The sequence below is a fragment of the Vulpes vulpes genome, chromosome 7 (genome assembly GCF_048418805.1).
Source record: "Vulpes vulpes isolate BD-2025 chromosome 7, VulVul3, whole genome shotgun sequence".
NCBI lineage: Eukaryota > Metazoa > Chordata > Mammalia > Carnivora > Canidae > Vulpes > Vulpes vulpes.
The window spans coordinates 77,916,039-77,939,176 of NC_132786.1; positions in this window are offsets into that span (position 1 = coordinate 77,916,039).

Here is a 23,138-nt window from a genome sequence, read left to right on the forward strand (position 1 = left end):
AAGTTATATATCCTCCTAAGAAATGCTCATTGATTCATCATGACAGTTTGAAAAATATTGCAAACTTAGAATAGTGAGAAGTAACATAGCTGGCTGCTTAAGAGTGACAACCTTGGGAGCCAGACTGCTTGGAATCAAATTCTATTTTTACTTCTAACACACCACTCTGGCAATTTACTTCACCTCTCATGTTTGTGTTTCCTCATCTGTACAATGTGGATAACAAGGATATCTTCCTGGTAGAGTTTTTACAAGGATGAACATGAGTTAATACTTCTAAGTTGCTTAGAATTTGGTACATAGTATATATCATATTGCTTGATAAATAAGAATAAAATAAAGAGTGATGTTTAGAGCTCCCTGAGGTGGAAATATAAAAAGAAACCAAAATACAAAAGAGAAAGGAGAACTTCTTGATAATCATAAGTGTTCCATCTCTGAGTCCTATAAAAAATAATGCATCTTTTCTCAAATACATCCTACTCTTCCAAGAATATCTATATTCAGAAAAAACATAGTGAGCCCTCCAGGACTGCCCAAGAGATGACACTGGTTGAAACAAACAGAGATTTGAATGCACACTGGGAATAATATGGAATCAAACCTACTATATTTTAATCATATAAATTGGGATACAAGTGGAATTTGGAGGCTGTATAAAAGCAAACCACTTTAATTCAGCAGTTCTGGCCAATAAACAAGTATCAGCTGAAATGAAAATGTATTTATACATTCATTCATTCTTTTAGCATACACTAAGGAGTAAATGTCTTGGGAGACCAAGATGAATAGTTACTGGCTTTAGGAGGCTTACTCTAGAGAAAGAACAAGTATCCATAAAAAATAGACTATGCTGTGTGTGTGTGCATTCTATGTAATGAAGCACATTCACAGATGTAATTATAATGTAGTGAAAAGACAAATGTGGATAAGATAATAAATATGGGATTCTTAAGAGAAGTGAAAACATAAAGAAATTTTTTAAAAAGAGAAAAGTTTGGAATGATAAATAAAGGCAGGTAACATCCCAGAAAGAGCAATCAGTCTCTACAGAAGCACAGACAGGCACCTGAGTGTTGAAACTTAAAAAGCTCAGCAATGCTCTATGTGGAATGTATGGAAGAAAGTGTTGGAAAAGAAGATAGATACATAGTAGTAGGGAAAGTCTTGAAAGGGCAGAGTATCACAGGATGAGATACACAGTTCTTGAAGGCCATGAAATGCTTACAAAAATGGACTGCTGGTCAAATAAGTTTGGGAAATGCTGAATAGCACATCTCATTGGAAAGTAAAATGTATCTATCTATCTATCTATCTATCTATCTATCTATCTATCATCTATCTATCATCTATCATGTTTAAGCAATCACAAAGAAATTATTTTACAGACTTATTTGAATAGGCAAGTTCAAATGGAATTCCATCTTCTGGAAATAAGTATCCTTGGGAATACAGTTCAGAGAATGCTATATTATAGGCAATTGAGGATAACTTTTTTTTCCAATTTTTTTATTTATTTATTTGAGAGAGAGAGAGAGAGCAGGGGAAAGGGCAGACGGAGAGGGAGAGAGAGGCACCCAAGCTGACACTCCACTGAACATGAAACCTGATGCAGGGCTTTCTCTCACAACCCTGAGATCATGACCTGAGCCAAAATGAACAAGTTCAACCAACTGAACTACCCAGGTGCCTCAAATTTTGCTCTGATATGGAAGACAAATTTGAATAGAAAAAAGACTCAGAAAAAGAAAAAAGAAAAAAGACTCAGTCAAGGAGAAAGACAGGAAATGAGTAGAATGCCAAACAAGAAAATGGCAGGGGAATGACAAGGATGAGATCATCAGGAGGCAGAACAACAGGATATGATGTCTGATTAAAGGTGGAGTTAGAGGGAGAGAAGTGAGTTTAAAGGGATTGAGCAATTTTATCATTTAAAATCTAGTAGTTTCGTTTCTTCCTTTGAGGTGTCGAACACAAAAACAGGTCAGAAAAATTCAAATAAGTGTAAGAGAGACACTTGCTTTAGCAACTTATAGATAGGTAGAGATCCTAAACCAAAACAGAGCAAATGTATTAGAGGTATGGTTTTCACAATGTTCAGGGATTTTGCTTGCTGAGCTATTTTTCCTTTTCATGCAGAGCCCCACCCTTCTTTGATATCCCTGTTAAAGATCTTACATTCCAGGGCACCTGGGTGGCTCAGTGGTTGAGCATATCCTTTGGCTCAGATCATTACCTCAGGGTCCTGGAATCAAGTCCTGCATTGAGTTCCCTGTGGGGAGCCTGCTTTTCCCTCTGCCTGTGTCTCTGCCTCTCTCTCTTTGTATCTATCATGAATAAATAAATAAAATCTTTAAAAACAAAAAAGCACTTACATTCCTATTCCCACTGCATTTCTTTCTCCAGAAAAGATTCCATTCATTTACACCCAGGATGAATTTAACATGCATTTGTCTCTTGGATATTTCTAATTGAAGCCTATTAGTCTAATACACATTAGAGGCTTTATCTTCTGGACAAAAAGTACACCAGCAAAAGGAAGAAAAGTATGTTCTTGAGGGAAAAGGAGTCTGAATCACTCTAAAAAATCACAAGACACCGGTGGCTGGCCTACTCCTTGTTAAGGATAGCTCTGAACCTACAAGAAGCAAGAAAAGTAATGCCAATTTTCTTCCCAATGCTTGTGAAATACACATCACAGCATCATCTTCCCAAAACATCTAAGAAAACACACAATGAAATGAAAATTTCCTCAAGTGCAAACCACTATTATTTACATCAGAATAGACAGAGTAGTTTAAAAGATGAAGATTCTTGGGGCACCTGGGTGGCTTGGTCAGTTAAACCACCAACTCTTGGTTTCAGCCCAGGTCACGATCTCAGGGTCATGATTCCAGAATTGTGAGACTGAACTCTGCTTTGGGCTCCATGCTTAGCGAGGAGTCTGCTTGAGATTCTCTCCCTCTGCCCCTCCCCCCACATGCTCAAATAAATAATAAATCTTTAATTTTTATTTTTTTAATTTATTTTTATTTATTTATGATAGTCACAGAGAGAGAGAAAGAGGCAGAGACACAGGCAGAGGGAGAAGCAGGCTCCATGCACCAGGAGCCCAACGTGGGATTCGATCCTGGGTTTCCAGGATCGCGCCCTGGGCCAAAGGCAGGCGCCAAACCGCTGCGCCACCCAGGGATCCCTAATTTATTTTTATTTTTATGTATTTTTATGTATTTTTTAATAATAAATCTTTAAGAAAAAAAAAGATGCAGATTCTCAGATCCCATCCTTAGGAATATCTAGACTACAGGATTAGAGACTAGGAATCTGAATTTTTAACTGAACACCCCTAATGACTGTGTGAACACTTATATTCAAGAACTATTTGACTGTATAAAATGTATGGAAATTGTGTTAGGTAGAAAGCTTAATATAAAATATAGGCAAAAAAAACATTTGGTTAATTAGATTTGGGGCTATTTTTCTCAGCAGTGGTAAAGAAGCCAGAAAGCAAATTTCACTGTGAACTTGCTTTAGGTAAGTTAATTATAGAGGGATTTACCAGTATTTCTCAGAATGGATTTAGAATCATCTTGGAACATTTTTATTATCTTGATTTAAGAAAAGATTTAATTTTAAATCATTCTAATTTGAAATAGCTAGCCAGTGTAATCAAATTTTAACCAAAAATGGTATTGGTATTTAATTATTTGACATTACCTCAGTCTATTGTTCACAAATTTGAAAACACTGAAGATCTTTCTGTGCATGACAAAAATTGTAAATTTAAAATAATTATTTTGGAACATTCACATAGTAAAACTGAATGACTCATTTGTTTGCTATTGGTAGATAAATATAAGACTCTGTGAGATCAATCATTTCCATTTTAAGAGTATAGTTACTTTTTTAAATCCAAAAAGCAAATTATTTGCATTTTGGATTTTTCCGTCAATAAATAGGTATTAACATATATGTAATATTATTTAATAAAAGCTTGTAGGTTACATTTAAACTTTTCTAGAGAAAAATATTCTGTGTTTATTTTAAATGTTACATCTGCTCAAGCGAACATGAAAAATTGAAAATTTATTTTTACCCTGTTAATCGACTTCATCTTAGTCCTTTTGTTTATTCTCTGATTAGGAAATATTTTACTTGCTCAAAACTCAGTTTTGCAGTTTAGTATTCATTTAAGCAAACTTCTTATGGTGGCCAAATGTAAGGATCATCAGGGAATTTCTTAAACTTACTAATTCTCAGGTTCCACAGAGAAATTTGAGGGATAGGACTAGACTACTATGTGTTTTAGACTAACTGAATAATTCTAATGTCTGGCCAAGGTTCAGATACCTGGTTTACAGGAAAAAGACATCAGTTCTAGATTTGCAGAAGACTCTTCTGTTGCTAGATTTGCTTATCACATGAAGAGTTTCATAAAATCCAGCCATGTAAGTGACTCACACATGCTCATTGGCATGGCATATGTGTATCTGTGCATGCATGCATGTGTGTACACGCACTAGGATTTGTTTGTTCATTTGCTTGTTTTTACCATTAAGAATAAATACAATTTTCTGAATATTTAACTCTTCACACCAGTCTCTCTTAGGCATGGTCAGATGCTGCAGCCCAAGCCAAATGTTGCCTTACTTGTCCAAAGTGTTGCTGCCACAAACTATTGGTGAGAAAAGGAGCTGAAGATAGCCTTTGACTTGCTGTTAAGCATTGTAAAATTTACTTTAAATGCTTTTTTAAAATTTATTGTCTGAAAAACCTTAAAACTTAAAGGCATAACACACTTTAATAAAAAATAGATCATTTCCAGTTTGGTATGTATTGGTTTCAATATATCAAGTTAAGATTATACTTAAAATAACATAGAAGACTATTTAATGATAAAAGCATGAAAATATACTCAAAATATATTCAAAATATGACCTGAAATACATGTATGAGGGAATCTCAATTTTATTGCAGAAAATGTTCTCAATATAAATGGGGAAAAGAAAAAAGCTATAAAATACAATGTTAACATCACTCACTTCTAGGTGTTGAGTGCCACTGTTTTTTATTTTCTGTCCCTTGTAAATTTTCCCTTAAAGAACATTGCATTAAAAAGTAAGATTACTTCCAAATTTATTTTATAAATCAAATGGATCTATTAAAAAATCTGTATTAAATTTATTTTCAAAAAATATACTATGATTTTTATTTAAAAAATAATGGAAAGCTACATATTTTTACCCATACTTTCCTGATTGTTGAATTCTTAAATGAAAGGAGGAATGATTTTCCTATTTTTACCTTAGGAGAAATGATCTAAGTTGAGTCGATTTGGCTTATGCAATTTAGTTGGTTGGATTCACACATTTGCAGAACCCAGGAAGGCAAATATGTTCAAGAAGATGTGGTAAAATATCTACATGCCAACTCTCATTTTATCTACCAATTTCCTAGTTTGTCTTGTCTCTTTTTCTTCTATGCTCTTCTTTCACTTTTAATAGTATGTTCACAAAAAAAAAGAAAATTTTAATCTTGGCATTTTATTAAATGCCAGTGGATAAGTGCCTGTAACATGCTCGGCTGCTAACATATATGAAACAGAGAGTGCAGACCTTGTTTCAGAGCCTATAAGCCAGACAAGAATAAAGCAATTTTTAAATCTCCAGTGATTTTCTAATTTTTAATTTTTTAATTTTTTTTAAAGATTTTATTTCTCTATTATTTTAGAGAGAGCAAGCAGGGGGAGGGGCAAAAGGAGCAAGAGAAAGAGAATCTTAAGCAGACTCGGCAGTAAGTGCAGAACCCACCTCCAGGGCTCAAAGCAAGAGTCCTGAACTAAGCCGAAATCAAAAGTCAGACATTCCACCAACTGAGCCACCCCAAAATCCCTGATTTCTCTTGTTTGTAAAGAGTAACAAAAAATCTGTTGTCTAATAATTACCCTTAACTAAGACCTCATAATTAAGTACATTTGTGTTTACTGACATGAAGTAGAAGTAGTGGTTAGGGTAAAAATAGGTCAAGTGATTTGATTTTTGAGGAAAGGCAGTAAGTTAATGACAAAGAAGGTTGAAAGGTGAGAGGCAGGGCTAAGATTGATGTAAATTAAGTAGAAAAAATTGGTGGATGTTGAACATCTCATCAGCCACACACTGCTTGGTTGTTCAGAGACGACTGCAGCTTTTTCTCCTAAATTTCTATTTCTCTAATTAGGTTTATCCAACTTACTTCGAATGGTAGTTACAAAGCAGCCACCTCCATCCATGCCTCTAGATAAAAGGCAATTATATATATTTCAAAAACCATATTGTTCAGAGATCCTGTTCTCAATAATTGTGACTTAATAAAAATATATTTAGGAAGACATTTTAATGACATGTAATAATGTACATAACATAATGTTAACTAAAACCCTAAAACCAGTGGGACACAAACTTATAAATAAGGTAAGATTGCAACTACTTAAAAACATATATATATATATATATATATATATGACCTGAAATAGTGTACCCAGACTGAAGGCTATTAATACTTGTCTCTGAGTGTAAGAATTGAGGGTGATTTTCAAATTACTTCTTCATTATTTTCTATTTTTAAATGCTTATTTCAAAAAGGAACTAGCTGTTTATTCAGATAGAAAAGTACCAAAAGTATACACAGATATATAAAATAAAGCTAAAATAATTTTAAATCAGGAAAATTTGATCTCCACAAAACCAAACAAAACAGACTTACTTTGACATGTCAAATGTAGAACTTAAGAATCAATATTTAAAAACAAATGAAACAGTCAATAAGGAATACTAGAATTTAATGGAAACCCTTCCTTGACTTTTTCTTTTAAGTAAGCTTCTGCTGAGCATGGAGCCCAACACAGGGCTTGAACTGATGAGCCTGAGATCAAGTTCTAAACTGAGATCAAGAGTCAGATGCTTAACCAATACCCAGGCACCCCACTTTCTTTTTGTTTTAAGATTTTATTTATTTATTCATAAGAGTCAAACAGACAGAAAGGCAGAGACCTAGGCAGAGGGAGAAGAAGGCTCTTTGCAGGGAGCCTGATGCAGGACTCGATCCCAGGACCCTGAGATCACACCCTGAGCCAAAGGCAGAGGCTCAACCACTGAGCCACCCAGGCATTCCCCCACTTAACTTTTTGAATCAACTTTTTGTGTATACTGTTAGTCCCATGAGATGAGAGGAAACACAGTTTGTGAGATCATTATCAGAACATATAGAAAAGAAGAAACTGAGTAAGGTGTATAGGCACTGCTTCTCAAAAACGTAGGTAAACACATGCTTGTTTTTAACTGATTGTTGATAGACTCAGATGGAGGTTGTGATTCAAGCACTGAAGCAGTGAAACACACCATTTTAAAGTGAGAAATGAACTCAACGCTAAAAAGAATTTTCAAACTGAAAGGAGGTAAGGGAACTGCTTTCGCCCCACATTCCTCTCTGCTTACGTGAGTCTCCACATAAACACTTCCTTCCTCACTAGGCAGCTAGTAGGTCAAGATGGCATTCTACATTCGCATTGTCCCTAATGACCTCTCCCAAGTTATACAAAAGGCAGCTACACAAATTTGGCCAACGCTGTCACCTCCAAAACAGGCCTTCAGCTATTGGATGGGAGTTATCATGAACACAGCCAGGCTAATCTTTTTTAGACTTCCCTCTTTTTATTTTCATGCTCTGGCTTGATTTATTCCTTAAAATTTGGCACCCAAAACTAAAGATTATTTCAGATATGGTCTTACCAGAAGGGGAGCTTTCACAGGAAATGTATCCCACATCCCCACAAATACTCAAAGTCACAAATCTCACTGTAACATATAATAATTGTAATACAATGCTCAGTGCGCTATTGAGTATTCACATATGCCCTTGTGTATGCACATACACACACACACACACACACTCACAGTAAAAAAGGAGAGCAAGGAGCTTGCAGGATTTAGTATTTAGCACTTAGCTGTGGGATGGCTTTTGGAAAGGAAGGATGGTGATACGGAATGATTACAGGTAAGTCAGGTCACAGAACAAGAGCTAAATCAAAGAGCTCTGTGTGTCACCCTCAGGAGTACTGACTCTGTTCAGCCTTACAGAATACCAAGATTGGTGTGTATACATAAGCATCACTCTGATTACTGAGAAAAATATGGTTTGAATGGTAGCAACAGAATAGGCAAGAGAATATATTGAGAGAATGTGAAAAAATGATGTTCTAATCTAAGGTGGTAAAAGCAGAGAGAAAGGTCATAATTGAGATACATGCAGAACTAGAACCAAAATTTATCTTGTTAGTGAGGGAGGTAGAGGCCACAAGGATTATGCCAGGTTTCATCTGACTTTTTTCAGTATAGCTAGGAGTTTTTTATTTAATTTTGCAAGCCTGAGGTAAACAGCATAGATAATAAACTTTATTAGTCAATAAAAAGCTATTCTATCAATCTAGTGGTAATTAATATACTAAATTGAAAGCATTTTGCTGACAGCAAAATATTTAGAGAAAATAGATATCTATGCAAAATTATAAAATGCTGATAATAAGTACATTTAAAGGAAAATACAAACTCATTTTAATTTATAAATCCAATTAAAGACTTAAAAAACTTAAAACAGAATTGTGATACGTGATATCACTTAACAGGTGAGTAAACCCACAACAACACATGGTATGACAATAGCTATCCAATAGGTAGCTGGATATATGGGTCAGCGTTTGTGAGAGTAATCTCAACTAGAATTTCACTCATGGTGACTAAAATTATGTAAGTTCTCAGTTAAAGCCACATGATCGTGTAAAATCTGAAAATGGATAGCTTTCTATGAAGTCAAGCTGATGCTTTTAATGCCTCTCCATCTGCTTCTTCATTGCCATTATTAGCAACTGAGTGTCAGACTTGTACCCCTCAAGAGTCCACTTGGGAGCTTACCTATTTTAATGAAAATTTTGCTTACATCTAAATATCCCAAAGTTTACCTTGTGTCTATTCTAATTTTTAAGGATGACTTGGACACTTTCAAACTTCCATTCACTGCCACACTACAAACTTCCTGTGAGCCAAAGTTAAGAATATCAAAAACAGTTGATGTTCTCTTGTTACATCTCAGCTTGACAATCACAAAGTCAATTTCCTTTTCCATGAGTCACAATTATGTGGATGAGCCCCAATAAAATCCAGCCTCATGCAGGTGTCTTCTCTCCAATACTTAATGATGTCTAGGATTACAAGTACAGAGGGTAATAATGAAATGCATGGGCTCTGGAGCTAAACTGCCTGGGTTCAAATCCTAGCTCTGTCACCGTCAAGCTCTGTATTCTTAGGCAAGCAACTTGACTCTATGTCTCAACATTCCCATTCTAAGTGGAGAAAAAAACTATGTACTTCTTGGTGTTGTCATAAGGAGTACACAGAAAGTGCTCAGAGACTGTCTGGATCCTTGTAATTGCCCTCTAAACGTTAGTTACTGCTTTTATTATTTGTTGTTTTAACATTATTTTACTTATCCATCAGTCTCATACAAGATTCTTGGTATCTGGCATGACATTATCAAAAAATGTGAAAAATATATAATTAATACTATCAGTTTCCTATAAATGAGAAAAAAGAATATGATTAAAGAATTTCTATTTAATTCTTATCAGTAGAAAAAATGCTAAACTTTCATTCTATTATGATGCCTGTACATTTTTATAACAATCAATAATTTAAAGATAGATGATGCATATTTTATGGATTATAGCTGTGGTCAGTCACTAATAATTCCCAGTTATGTGTAACTTCAATAAATATTTAATATCTTTAGCCTAAAATGATCAAGGTGGGAAGAAAAATAGCACTGGAAAGTAGAAGTATAATTTATTTTGAAATGAAAAAGTCTTCATGTATCCAGCAGAATTGACCATTAAATATAAAAAGGCAATCAGCTCTAAATTGCAGGAGCATCTTCAGCAATATGGCTCTGTCAGGACTATCATTAACAGGCATTCACTGATGATAGTGTACACTTGTGCAGAAGCCTCTGGTTGCTCACAACCCAGAGCCATCTCATCTTTAAAGTCAACTATGTAAGATTCTGGGAGCTGCTCTTCTACCCTACAAGGTTTTTTCAATATCTTGTAGACTTGTTTACTGTATAAGGATGTTTTGTTGTTGTTGCAAGTAATAGAAAATGCAATCTACATCATCTTACTCATGCTTAGTTCCTATAACTGAATCATTCAGAGGTAGGATTGGCTTCAGGTATGTTTTGTCACACTAAGCTGCATTTCTCTTTCTCTCTGCTCCAACCTCATCTAAGCACATTTCATTTCCAATCTAGCGTCCATCATGTACCAAATTACCTGAACCAAAAAAAAAAAAAAAAACAAATTACCTGAACCAGTATCAGGTCCCATCAACCACATAGCATAACCTCCAGAAGACTGACAGCTCTCTTCCTTGACCACAGGTCAAAAGCTCTGAGTTTCACTCAGTTAGAATCAACTTATGTCACAGGTTCATCCATGATCAATTATTCTGCAAGAGGGATATGATTTTGCTAAATAGTTGTGGCTGCTACAGAGTAGGACAAAGGCAGAATAAGGATTACTACAACATTGCTATTTTTTACTTAGCTATTATTATGGCATCAGGTCTGAGATTCTTAGTCTTCTCAAAAGCTTCACTCCATATTTCATGCAACTAAACCACCATTAGTAGGAAAAACACAGGGGCATTGTTTTCACAAATGTCATGAAGACTACAGATGAGCCAACTGTCCAGTTTGATTGTAAGCTACATCAGCAGAAGTTCTCATATCCAGTACTATGTAGATTAGTACTTGTTCAGACTATGCAAAGTGCCAATTAAAAGGGTACATTTAAAATAAGAATTTAAGGGCCAGCCTGGGTAGCACAGTGGTTTAGTGCCGCCTGCAGCCCAGGGCATGATCCCGGAGACCCAGGATTGAGTCCCACGTCGGGCTCCCTGCATGGAGCCTGCCTGCTTCTCCCTCTGCCTGTGTCTCTGCCTCTCTGTCTCTCTGTTTCTCATGAATAAATAAATAAAATCTTAAAAATAAAATATTAATTTAAGATTTATTATTTTAACTAAATATTTAACACTTATTTAATAACATTAATTATTTTAAGTTATTTCCAAGAAAGAATATATTTTTCTACAAGTTTATCTCCAACATTTCATCAGAATGTTATTGGTTTATTCAGTGGTAAATCAATATAACACGTATCTATGACTTTTCTGAGTAATGCATGAATTGTTGTTCTGGATTCAATTTTATACCTTCTTCATATATATTTTTATTTTTTCCTGTCCATATATGTAAGAATTGTGCATTTTGAGTAATTTAATTTGCCAGTACATATACCACTAACCCCTATGTATTATCTTCCAGTAAATCTTTGCACCCTTTAACTGGCCCCAAAACAGTTAACACTCTACAGCCTTTATTATTTCTCATTTTTCAGCATTAGTATAACACTGTAATTCTCAGGTGGCATTTTTCACCTATATTTATCAAAGGATGAAATAGAAATTTATATCTTTAATAATGATACATTGTAAAAGTCTTTGTTTAGTGAATGCTAATGATTCCGTAAGACATATTCTTGTCTTGTGTTGTTTCCAAAACTGAAAAATGTTTGCCTGCATTATCTTTTTAAGATACTCTAGAATCCTTTTTAATAAGGTTGGCTAATGGTTTATCTATCTTATTAATTCTTTCAAAGAACCAACTCCTGGTTCTGTTGATCTGTTCCACAGTTCTTTTGGTCTCGATATCATTGAGTTCTGCTCGAATTTTAATTAACTGTCTTCTTCTGCTGGGGGTGGGGTCTATTTGTTGCTTTTTCTCTAGTTCCTTTATGTGTAAGGTGAGCTTTTGAATTTGAGATCTTTCCAGTTTTTGAATGGATGCTTGTATTGCGATGTATTTCCCCCTCAGAACTGCTTTTGCTGCATCCCAAAGATTTTGAAATCAGCAATGTACCATTGAAGACAAAAACAAAAAGTCTTTACAATACCTTAAGTTTTTCAAATTGAGTTGTAAAAGTGTGTTATCTAAAATGAATTTGCTTTTCATGTAACTTTACTTTTTTTCATATTTCTTTGAATAATTCACCATCCATCCATGCTGATTTTGTGAGCTGCACTAAACTGGTAAGGATAAAAAGATTTATGTTTTTAAAGCTCTAAGATTTGCTAATTTAAAAAATAGCAATTTGGATATAAGCTGCATTGCTGCAAGTGGTTGTTGTGATTTCTTTTTGAATTTCTGATTCTAGATGCTGTATGCTCTTATTTTTATGCCATTATTTTTGTAAGTAAATGTGACAAATTCTCATTTAGACCTGCTTCTCCAATTTTGTAGAGTTGCTCTCTACTCCAATTTTCTCTGCTGATAAACGACTTTAAATTTTCTGTAAGTCTCTGAGCAGCATGCATATTATTGGGTAATTCTCCCGGTTGGTGTTCAATATGTGGATCCCATGATTTTTTTCCCAACATCCATACCAAAGTCAGTTTGTTAAAAACATGTGGGCTACCCACACTTTTGATGCAATGGGAGATCTTTTTGAGCATGGTTGATAAAAATTCTACATCATCTCTGGCTGTGTAAGAAATATCACTTATAATTTATAATCTGAACTTGCATTTCTGAGATAGACAAAAATGAGACACTTGTAAAGAATATTGTATACAAAAATCATAGATTGTTTCTTATTTACAATGTTCTAGCCCACATATAATTCAAAAACATTTTATTTTGCAAAATGACTTTATCACATCTTTATAAAGTATATAATAGCTTTTATGTCAAAACCTCTTTTTCTACTCACATAACATTGCTTTTCTTTGTTAATTAAACCAAATGATTAAAACAGCATGTGTACAACTCTTGTGGCAAGCAGATTCTATGATGCTCTCAATAATTCCAACAACCCAAAATTCACAGTGCTGGATAATTCCTTCCTTTTGCATGTGAGCTATCCAGTGACATGCTTCTAATCATAATGACAAAGGAGATGGGATGTCACTTCTGTGATTAATCTACATAATATTGTGACTTCAGTCTTGCTTTCAGATTCTGTCTTGGTTTACATGTTTTGCTATGTAAACATGATATCTGCTATGTTAGAGAGGCCAACATGGCAATGAACTAAGGGTGGCCTCTAATCTATGCCCAGCCAGGAAAGAAGGATTTCAACAACTTGAAGGAAGTAAATTCTTTCAAAACCTACATGAGTTTCGAAATACATCCTTCCACAACTGAACCTTCACATGAGATTATAACCCTGGCTATCACCTTAATTGCATCTTTGTGAGAGCCTCTGAAAGAAGGGGCCAAGCTAAGTGTGCCCAGACCACTGACCCACTGAAGCTATAACACAATAATTGTGTGCTGCTTTAAGTCATAAGTTTATGGTGAGTTGTTATACACCAGACAAAAATCAAATACACTTGTCATAAACAAGCTGGAGAAAAGCCAAAACTAATTCTGAATGAGCTCAAATAATAAGGAAGCATAAGCAGACACAAAGGACTAACCCACTGCCATTGTCCTTTAGGGGTCTTTAATCATTTTTTTTTTTCAGAAGGATGGACAGCATTAGATTCTGGTAAGTCAGTGAAGTAGAGGAATATTGAAAGTTTTTTGGGTTTTTTTTTTTAGTTTTTAAATTTTACTTACTTATTTTAGAGAGAGAGAGAGAGTGCTCACATGCATGCATGCTCAGGGGGAGGGGCAGAGGGAGAGGATCTCAAGCAGACAGGGTGATAAGAATGGTGTTGAATACAGAGCTCTATCCCATGACCTCAGGATCATGACCCAAGCAGAAACCAAGAGTCAAGTGTTCAACTGACCAAGCCACCCAGGCACCCCAGAATACTGAAAGTTTTAAACACTCTTACAGATTTGGTTCATTCATTCAACAGTGTTATAAAGCTATTAATTGACACAATCTTAGAACCTGGCTATAAAAGAGAGAATAACACAAGGTCCCTGCTTTTTTGGAGTCCACATTCTTGTGGGAATATAGTAAAAATTAAACAAATCAACTAAGAGAATTTTAGAATGTAAGTTCTGGGAGAGCAGGAATCTATCCCTTTTGGCTGCTGCATTATTCTTAGACCCCTCAATAGTGAATGACCCATTATAGATACTGAGAAAGTTTTGCTGAATAGATAAGTAATAGTTAATGAAATGGAGAAAAATCAAGATAGTATAATGTAACAGAGTGACTAGAATTGTTACTTTAGATGGAGAAGTTAGTGGAGGCCTTACAAAGAAGCTGACATTTGAGTTGAGACATGAGGGATGAGACAGAGCCACCCTTTTGAAAATTCAGGGAGAGCATTTAAAAGAGAAACAACAAGGGGAAACATATTGAGGATTAAGGGTGTAGCCTGTGGTAGGGGACAGGTTCATATGTAAACAAATTAACCTATTCAACTATTGAGCCAATGACATTGTTAGCAAGCATATTTCCTGAGGAATCTGAGCATGAGCAGAACACAGCATTAGAATGTTCAAATGTCCCCAACAAATTATAAATAACTTTTCTTTGCAAGGGTGATAGAAAACATAGTTAGTGCTCATTATGGGCTTAACTCTCCTCTCATTAAGAAGGTCATTAACATTAGGATTTTGTAAATTGCACATTCATTAAAGATGTATTTTAATGTAAGACTGTAATTTTATTGTAGTTAATACATTTGCTCTCCAATGTAGTACACCATCCCTATCTATCATTTCATTATACCTTTGTAAGAATCATTTTCTTAATCTAAGAAGCAAATGAGAAGAATAATTTAGCTAAGTTTAGCATTGGAATTGTTTATTATATTAGAAAGCTTATGTAAGTCTCAGAATGATAGTTCTAAAAATATTTGCATCTGTTTCTCCCTTTATGGAAGTTTAGTGAAAGTTTACAAAGAACAAGGAAATTTCCTAAAGTGTAGTTCATCATGTTGAATTCAGTTCTTTTGTGCAATTCAGTCATCCTATTATATCACGTATAATAAGTATGTAAATTAAGTTTCTGCTTATTTATCCAGTTATTATACTATTATCGGAAAACAGTGGGTCATATTTTTTTAAATTAATTTTTATTGGTGTTCAATTTACCAACATACAGAGAAACACCCAGTGCTTATCCCGTCAAGTGTCCGCCTCAGTGCCCGTCACCCATTCCCCTCCACCCTCCGCCCTCCTCCCCTTCCACCACCCCTAGTTCGTTTCCCAGAGTTAGGAATCTTCATGTTCTGTCTCCCTTTCTGATATTTCCCAACATTTCTTTTCCCTTCCTTTATATTCCCTTTCACTATTTTTTATATTCCCCAAATGAATGAGAACATACACTGTTTGTCCTTCTCCGATTGACTTACTCACTCAGCATAATACCCTCCAGTTCCATCCACGTTGAAGCAAATGGTGGGTGTTTGTCATTTCTAATTGCTGAGTAATATTCCATTGTATACATAAACCACATCTTCTTTATCCATTCATCTTTCGATGGACACCGAGGCTCCTTCCACAGTTTGGCTATTGTGGCCATTGCTGCTAGAAACATCGGGGTGCAGGTGTCCCAGCGTTTCATTGCATCTGAATCTTTGGGGTAAATCCCCAACAGTGCAATTGCTGGGTCATAGGGCAGGTTTATTTTTAACTCTTTGAGGAACCTCCACACAGTTTTCCAGAGTGGCTGCACCAGTTCACATTCAACAGTGGGTCATATTATTAGAGTTTAAGTTTCAGATGTTTTGTCTTAAATATAAACTATGTAGTAGGGCAGCCCATGTGGCTCAGCGACTTAGCACTGCCTTCAGCCCAGGGTGTGATCCTGGAGACCCAGGATCGAGTCCCACGTCAGGCTCCCTACATGGATGGAGCCTGCTTCTCCCTCTGCCTGTGTCTCTGCCTCTGTGTGTGTGTGTGTGTGTGTGTGTGTGTGTGTGTGTGTGTCTCATGAATAAATAAATAAAATCTTTTTAAAATATCTATGTAGAATACTTGTTTGGGAGAATCTAGAGCATACCTCAAAAGATAACAGACATTTAGAGCAGTTGGCCAGGGTGAGTTGCCAAAGTGATAATTAGCAGAAAGGTATTTGACACCCTTTGTTGGATGTTAAATATAAATAAGAATTCATATTTAATTCTCTGGATCATCCTAGATGGCATCCTCAGTCTTCACTGTGACATCTCATGATCTAAATCAAGGAAGGAGAATTGAATACCTCAAACATATGCATTGGAGTGTTCTTTCCTGGTTCGGAAGACTTTTCTAGCATTTTCATTCATATAACATTGATCACTAAATCTGCTCACCTGATAGAAACTCCATTCCCCTTTAGGATCACTGCCATTACCTTTCTAAAGTGCTCAGGGTAGGTTTCATGTGTTCATGTACATGGTTCTCTCTGCTATGATTCCATCATTTTCCTTTTATTTAGTCTATATCTTTTGCTAAATTTCTTATTAAAGATTTATTTATTTTAGAGAGAGAGAGAGTGAGCACAAATGAGAAGGGGGGCAGAGGGAGAGAATCTTCAAGCAGACTCCCCCACTAAGTGCAGAGCCTGTCACAAGGCTCGATCCCATGACCCCTGAGACCATGACCTGAGCCAAAACCAAGAGCTAGATGCTCAATCAATTGAGCCACCCAGGCATTCCCTTTTGCTAAATATTAAATGCCTGTAGAGTGACTTAAATGAAATAGTTGCTCTTTGAGATTGCGAACACGTGTCTCTCTTTGATGCTCTGATATATCCTAAAAAATACTCCTTACCAAAAAGCAGAGAATTGTATATAGTATACAGAAAGTTTTGTATAAGGGTTAGCTGCTCCTACTACTATTATACTACTAGCACTATATATAGTGTGTGAATATCTTGGGTCAGTCTTATGCTCAAGTCACTAGTATTCATTTTGAGTTTTAGCAGTGAGCCCCAATGAGGTAAATACATTTCAAATCCCCCCCATTTTCTCACCACCAACAAGATGAACCCTTAAGGAAGGGTTACAAAGAAATATTGACTCTATGCTCTTTTCTTTCAGAAATTATATGCTTCTTTCACATATTTACTGTATCTTCTGAGATTTCAGAGTGTGGTTTTGGGAATAGTTCTAACAATGATATTAATAATATACATTGTGTAATGTATTTCACCATCCCTCTTCTCTAATTTGTGAGCTTCATGTTTAATCCCTCAGAATGAGTTCCAAGACTATTAAGTCCTATTAAGTTCTGAGTAAATCTAACCCCACTTATAGTCAAGTGGAAATGACTAAATTCTGGAGATAATATATTTATTAAAAATTATAATTTAGATCATTGCTCTACAACATAAGAAACTTGGATGGAGTCTATTTCCTTTTAATTAATATTAGCATTGATAAATTCCCAAATTGTAAATCCAGGATTTAGCATTCTTCATCCATACCCAACTATGACATTCTTTATTTTTTAAAGATTTTATTTATTTACTCATGAGAGACACACACAGAGAGAGAGGCAGAGACATAGGCAGAGAAAGAAGCAGGCCCCATGCAGGGAGCCTGATGTGGGACTTGATCCCTGAACTCTAGGATCATGCCCTGGGCCAAAAGCAGGTGCTCAACCGCTGAGCCACCCAGGCATCCCCAACTATGACATTTTAAAATAGCATTAACCATTATATAAGATCAACCTTATACTTACCACTTCCATGGCACTATCATATCTTCTAACATACTCTCTGGAACATACATTTACCTGGAAAATAATTACAATGTAAAGCACACTATTTGATTCAGAGTCATGCTGAATAACAAGATCTTCTATCTGTACATTGATTGAAAAAGAAATCTACACCAGAGAAAGGTAAATGTTAAAATCATAACTATTGAAGTGATTATTTAATTTACTTTGAAAATAAAATTTAGCTATTGGACTAGACAGTATGTATTTCAGGTAATCGGTCCTGTAAAATTAATACTTAATAATCTGCTGTGAGGCCTGTCATTTTGTGACCTGTGATCCTAGCCATAAACTGTAGAAACATGAAAATTCAAGGTCATATAGTCAATTATTTGGATATGAAATGAATATGAATGTCATTCTTCCTTCAATTAGAAACTAAGAGCAATCTTAAGGAAGCAAGACATCCATTTTTCTGTAGTGAGATAGGTCTACAAATACTAATAAACTGTTCTGATTCAGAAGATGACACTACTGGCCCCTTATGACTCATTGCAGTACTTTTCCATTAGCAGTGAGGATTTCTCCCTATTTTACCCCTTTTCACATTGATTTATGGGATTGGATCTAAAGTCTCCAGTTGCACTGAAATCACGTGACCCACTCAATAGGGAACTAATATAAAATCAAACCCCAAATCATATTAGAATCATGACCTGGTAATGTACCCATGTACATAGAGTTTAAGTTATAGACTTCACTTATTTGGTGTAGAAAACTTAATATTTTCAATGGGACAGTGAACCATGCTCTACATTGAAGGATTCAGTATTAATAAGTAACACCATATTTTTCTCCCAACTTTGTAAATAATGAGAAGTATAAAATTCAGGCAGACATAAAAATGGCAAGGATCTGTGATGGTTGCAAAAAATTCACTACTCCCACCCTCAATTCACACACTCAGTTCCTGGCATAAGCTAAGACAAAACAGATCACCCTAAGCAGGAAGTCACTATATCAAAAGGCAGAGAACCCACTGGAATACACTATCAACAAGCAAACTGGAAGTGGCCACAGTATACATCTCGGTTCCTTCTCCCAACTTCCCAGCCAAAAATAATACTCCTCATTCCTGGGAAACAGTAAGAAAAGCAGTAAGAAAGTAGAATTGTTTCTCCTATACACATCTGTCTTGAAGAGTAAAAAGAAAATTCCTCCTCTTTCCTTTGGGAAACAGGAGTAGAAAATAAATTTTCTACTTTCACACTCAATACAAGGCCATCTTCTTTCCATAGAGTCTGAATTGAAAAGAATGGTTAGTTTTTTACTTCTTTAACTTCATTATCGATCTCAATATCTCTTTCAAAACTTAATCTCAGAAGAGTGACACATCTGATTAAGCCTATATACATAAAAATCCCAGAAAATAACAACCTCATGACAGAATTAGTAAGAAGTTTACCTTTAAATGATATGAACTTATTTTAAAATTCATGTGGGTTAAGGAAATAATTTTATTTGATAGTTATAAAATCATATGTAGGCAATCTGATTACAAAATTAAACAATTTGTAATTTTAACCTTTAGCTGACCTGAAAAACAAACCTCTTAATTCAAAAATAGCCTTTTCTACATACTTGCTTATGAAATTTTCTTAAGAATTATGGTTATCTTAAATTATACCAGATTCATCAAAACATTTAACAATGACAATTAGAAGTATTACAGTCTTATATTTTCATACATTTTCTTAAAAGCGGTTTAAAATTCATGCATATTTTTAACAAAAATATTCACTTTAAGTCTATTTCAAATTGAATTTTCACTGAGTATTTTTGAGATATAATTGACATATAACATTGTATTAATTTCAGATGTACAATATAATGATTCAATATTTGTATTTATATTGCAGAATGATCACCATAATAACTAATTGACATCCATCACCACTCACAGTTACAAATCAAGTATTTTTTAAAATGAGTCTAAGTAAATTGATTTTACTATCAATCCTGTGAGCAAAAGGAAGAGGAAAAACATACTTGGCTTTATGCTTGTTCCTTTCCAATCATAACTTTAAATTTTATATTTTGCACTGTGTCATCCAACTGACTAGCTTTTTCTCCATAGATAATCCAAGACTGAGAAATCGTTTATTAATAGGATATTCACTTGAAGTACAAGCAGAGTGAAAAGGTTGTTACCAGGTATGATTCCTTTCCCATCTCCATTTCTGAGGAGTATGTTACAATGAGAGATATCAAATGACTATTAATCACATTTGTCATATATTCCTTTATAGGCACTTCATTTAACCTGACATATTCAACAAGGATTAGAAAAATCAAAGTATTGTATGGTTCATTACTCTTTGGCAAATACAACAGCTACTATAAAATATTTTCATCTTTTATGACTTAAGTGTCTTTTGTCAAAACTTCAGAGCTACAAAATTATCTGATTCAATTTTTGGAAAACATCTTCCATATAAACTAGAAGCAAAACTATTCTCAAAACATGAGAGAAAGCAGATGCAATATTTTCTTACATAAAAATTAAAAATTTTTCTTCTATGATAATGAGTCTGTATTTTCTATTTATTCTAGAGTCAGTTTTATAAACTACATTTTGTTAATGTTTATGCTACATTTTTAACTGCATAAATTTTTTATCTTAATTTGGATTTATAACATTAGTAGTATATAAAGGCCTTTTTGCCTCATTTCTTACATGTGTTCACTAGAAGGTACAACTGTAACTTTATTGTATCTGCTGCCAAAAGCATCCTTACCCTAAGAACCAAGATTTCTTGTCATACTGAGCCTAACTTTTCAGGGATATAAAATACAATTTCCCCCAAGAGAGTCACTAGGAATGACTAGATACCTGGATCCAGAGTTTCTACCTATCAGAGGCCAGTACCATATTTGGCTGTTTACTCTGTTTACTTCAAAGTGTGTGCCTAAGCTAGATTCTTCTTTTTTTTCTTCTTCTTCTTTTTTTCTTTTTTACATTTTTAAATTTAAATTCAGTTTTCCAACATATAGTATAACACCCAGTGCTCATCCCATCAAATGCCCTCCTCAGTACCTGTCACCCAGTTACCCCATCCCCCAACCCACCTCGCCTTCCACAACCCTTGTTGGTTTCCCAGAGTTAGGAGTATCTCATAGTTTGTCTCCCCCTCTAATTTTTCCTACTCAGTTCCTCTCCTTTCCCTTATAATCCCTTTCACTATTTCTTATATTCCATGTATGAATGAAACCATATGATTGTCCTCTGACTGACTTACTTCACTCAGCATAATACCCTCCAGTTCCATCCATGTCAAAGCAAATGGTGGGTATTTGTCCTTTCTGATGGCTGAATAATATTCCATTGTATATATAGACCACATCTTCTTTATCCATTCATCTGTCGAAAACATCATGGCTCCTTCCACAGTTGGCTATTGTGGACATTGCTGCTATGAACATTAGGGTGCAGGTGTCTCACCATTTCACTACATTAGTATCTTTGGGGCAAATATCCAGTAGTGCAATTGCTGGGTCATAGGTCATAGGTCATATTTTTAACTCCTTAAGGAACCTCTACACTGTTTTCCAGAGTGGCTATACTAGTTTCTCTGCAAAGTAGATGACTTGATCTTAAGCAAAAAAACAAAAAAAACATGTAGGGATCCATAATGATAAACTTTCAGAATGTCTAAACTCTCAGATAGTGGTGACAGTTAAGGCTCTGCAGGCAGGAAAAGCAAACTCATACCCAGAACAGAATGCACATCAATCACAAAAGAACAGGTATTTCCCCACTCTAAAAGAGAAGGTATTCACTAGAATCTTCTTGCCACAGAGAACTGACTGCTTTTCTCAATGACTCAGTACTGGTTCCTGAAGCTACAGCAAAGGCTGGATGAACCTGTAATAGGAAACTCATGCTTTGGAACTTTGCAGTCTCAATTCTGCAACTATAATCATCCCATCCATGGTCCTACAACATAGTCAACAGTATATACCAGAAAAAAGGCTTGGACAAATCACATACAGCTAGTTGTTCAACATCATCTCTGTAGTAAATGCTGTACCATGAGCATTGCTGTGGATATAAAAATCTGCAAGCTTTGAGCCTGCTCTAAGACTATCCTTCCACAAAACTCTTCATCTCAAACGTCTCAATCTTTGTTCCTGCCAAGCTCCTGACTAACTAGTCACGCTATTTTTCATAGCCAAAGATTCCATATATATTTTGCCTCTAATCAATTCTCTCTCCACATCAAGAAAAAGACAAAGTGCACTATTTAAGGACACTTCCAGCAAAAGGGGTTTTCCTTCAGTACTGTCTTTAAAGGCCACATTTGCTGTAATGCAACAGCAGTCCACTTTTGCCTTATACTAACTTAACAAGTTAATCCATCCATGAACCAGGCCGAGGTATTTTTTCCTCTTGTCATAAAACTTTACCACAAGATGTGAGGATGTGCAGAACATTGAACTCCTGAAAAGTTTATTATGGTAGCAGGTTCCAAAATCTCAATAAAGTATAGTTCACTCTCTAGAGTATATGTATTTTAATACATCCAAAGTTCTTTCCCCTTCCTTCTTTCACAGTATAGCAATTTATAGTGAATGAACATGATCTTCTGTGGAATGTCTAAAAAGTACTTTTCAGGAGAAAATGAGAATATAGAAATAATTTTTAATTTTCTATCATTTTTTACCTTTTTAAAAGCTAAAGCAAGTGAAATGAATGAGTTAAATATTATTTAACTCAAAACTGTTTCTTCAAAATGTAATCACTATAAAAATGTACATTCAAGACAGTGTGGTACTGTCACAAAAACAGACACATAGATCAGTGGAACAGAATAGAGAATCCAGAAGTGGACCCTCAACTGCATGGTCAACTAATATTTGACAAAGGAGGAAAGACTATCCACTGGAAAAAGACAATATCTTCAATAAATGGTGCTGGGAAAATTGGACATCCACATGCAGAAGAATGAAACTAGATCATTCTCTTACAACATTCACAAAGATAAACTCAAAATGGATGAAAGATCTAAATGTGAGACAAGATTCCATTAAAATCCTAGAGGAGAACACAGGCAACACCCTTTTTGAACTTGGCCACTGTAACTTCTTGCAAGATACATCCATGAAGGCAAGAGAAACAAAAGTAAAAATGAACTATTGGGACTTCATCAAGATAAGAAGCTTTTGCACAGCAAAAGAAACAGTCAACAAAACTAAAAGAAAACCTACAGAATGGGAGAAGATATTTGCAAATGACATATCAGATAAAGGACTAGTATCCAAGATGTATAAAGAACTTATTAAACTCAACACCAAAGAAACAAACAATCCAATCATGAAATGGGAAAAAGACATGAGCAGAAATATCTCAGAGGAAGACACAGACGTGGCCAACAAGCACATGA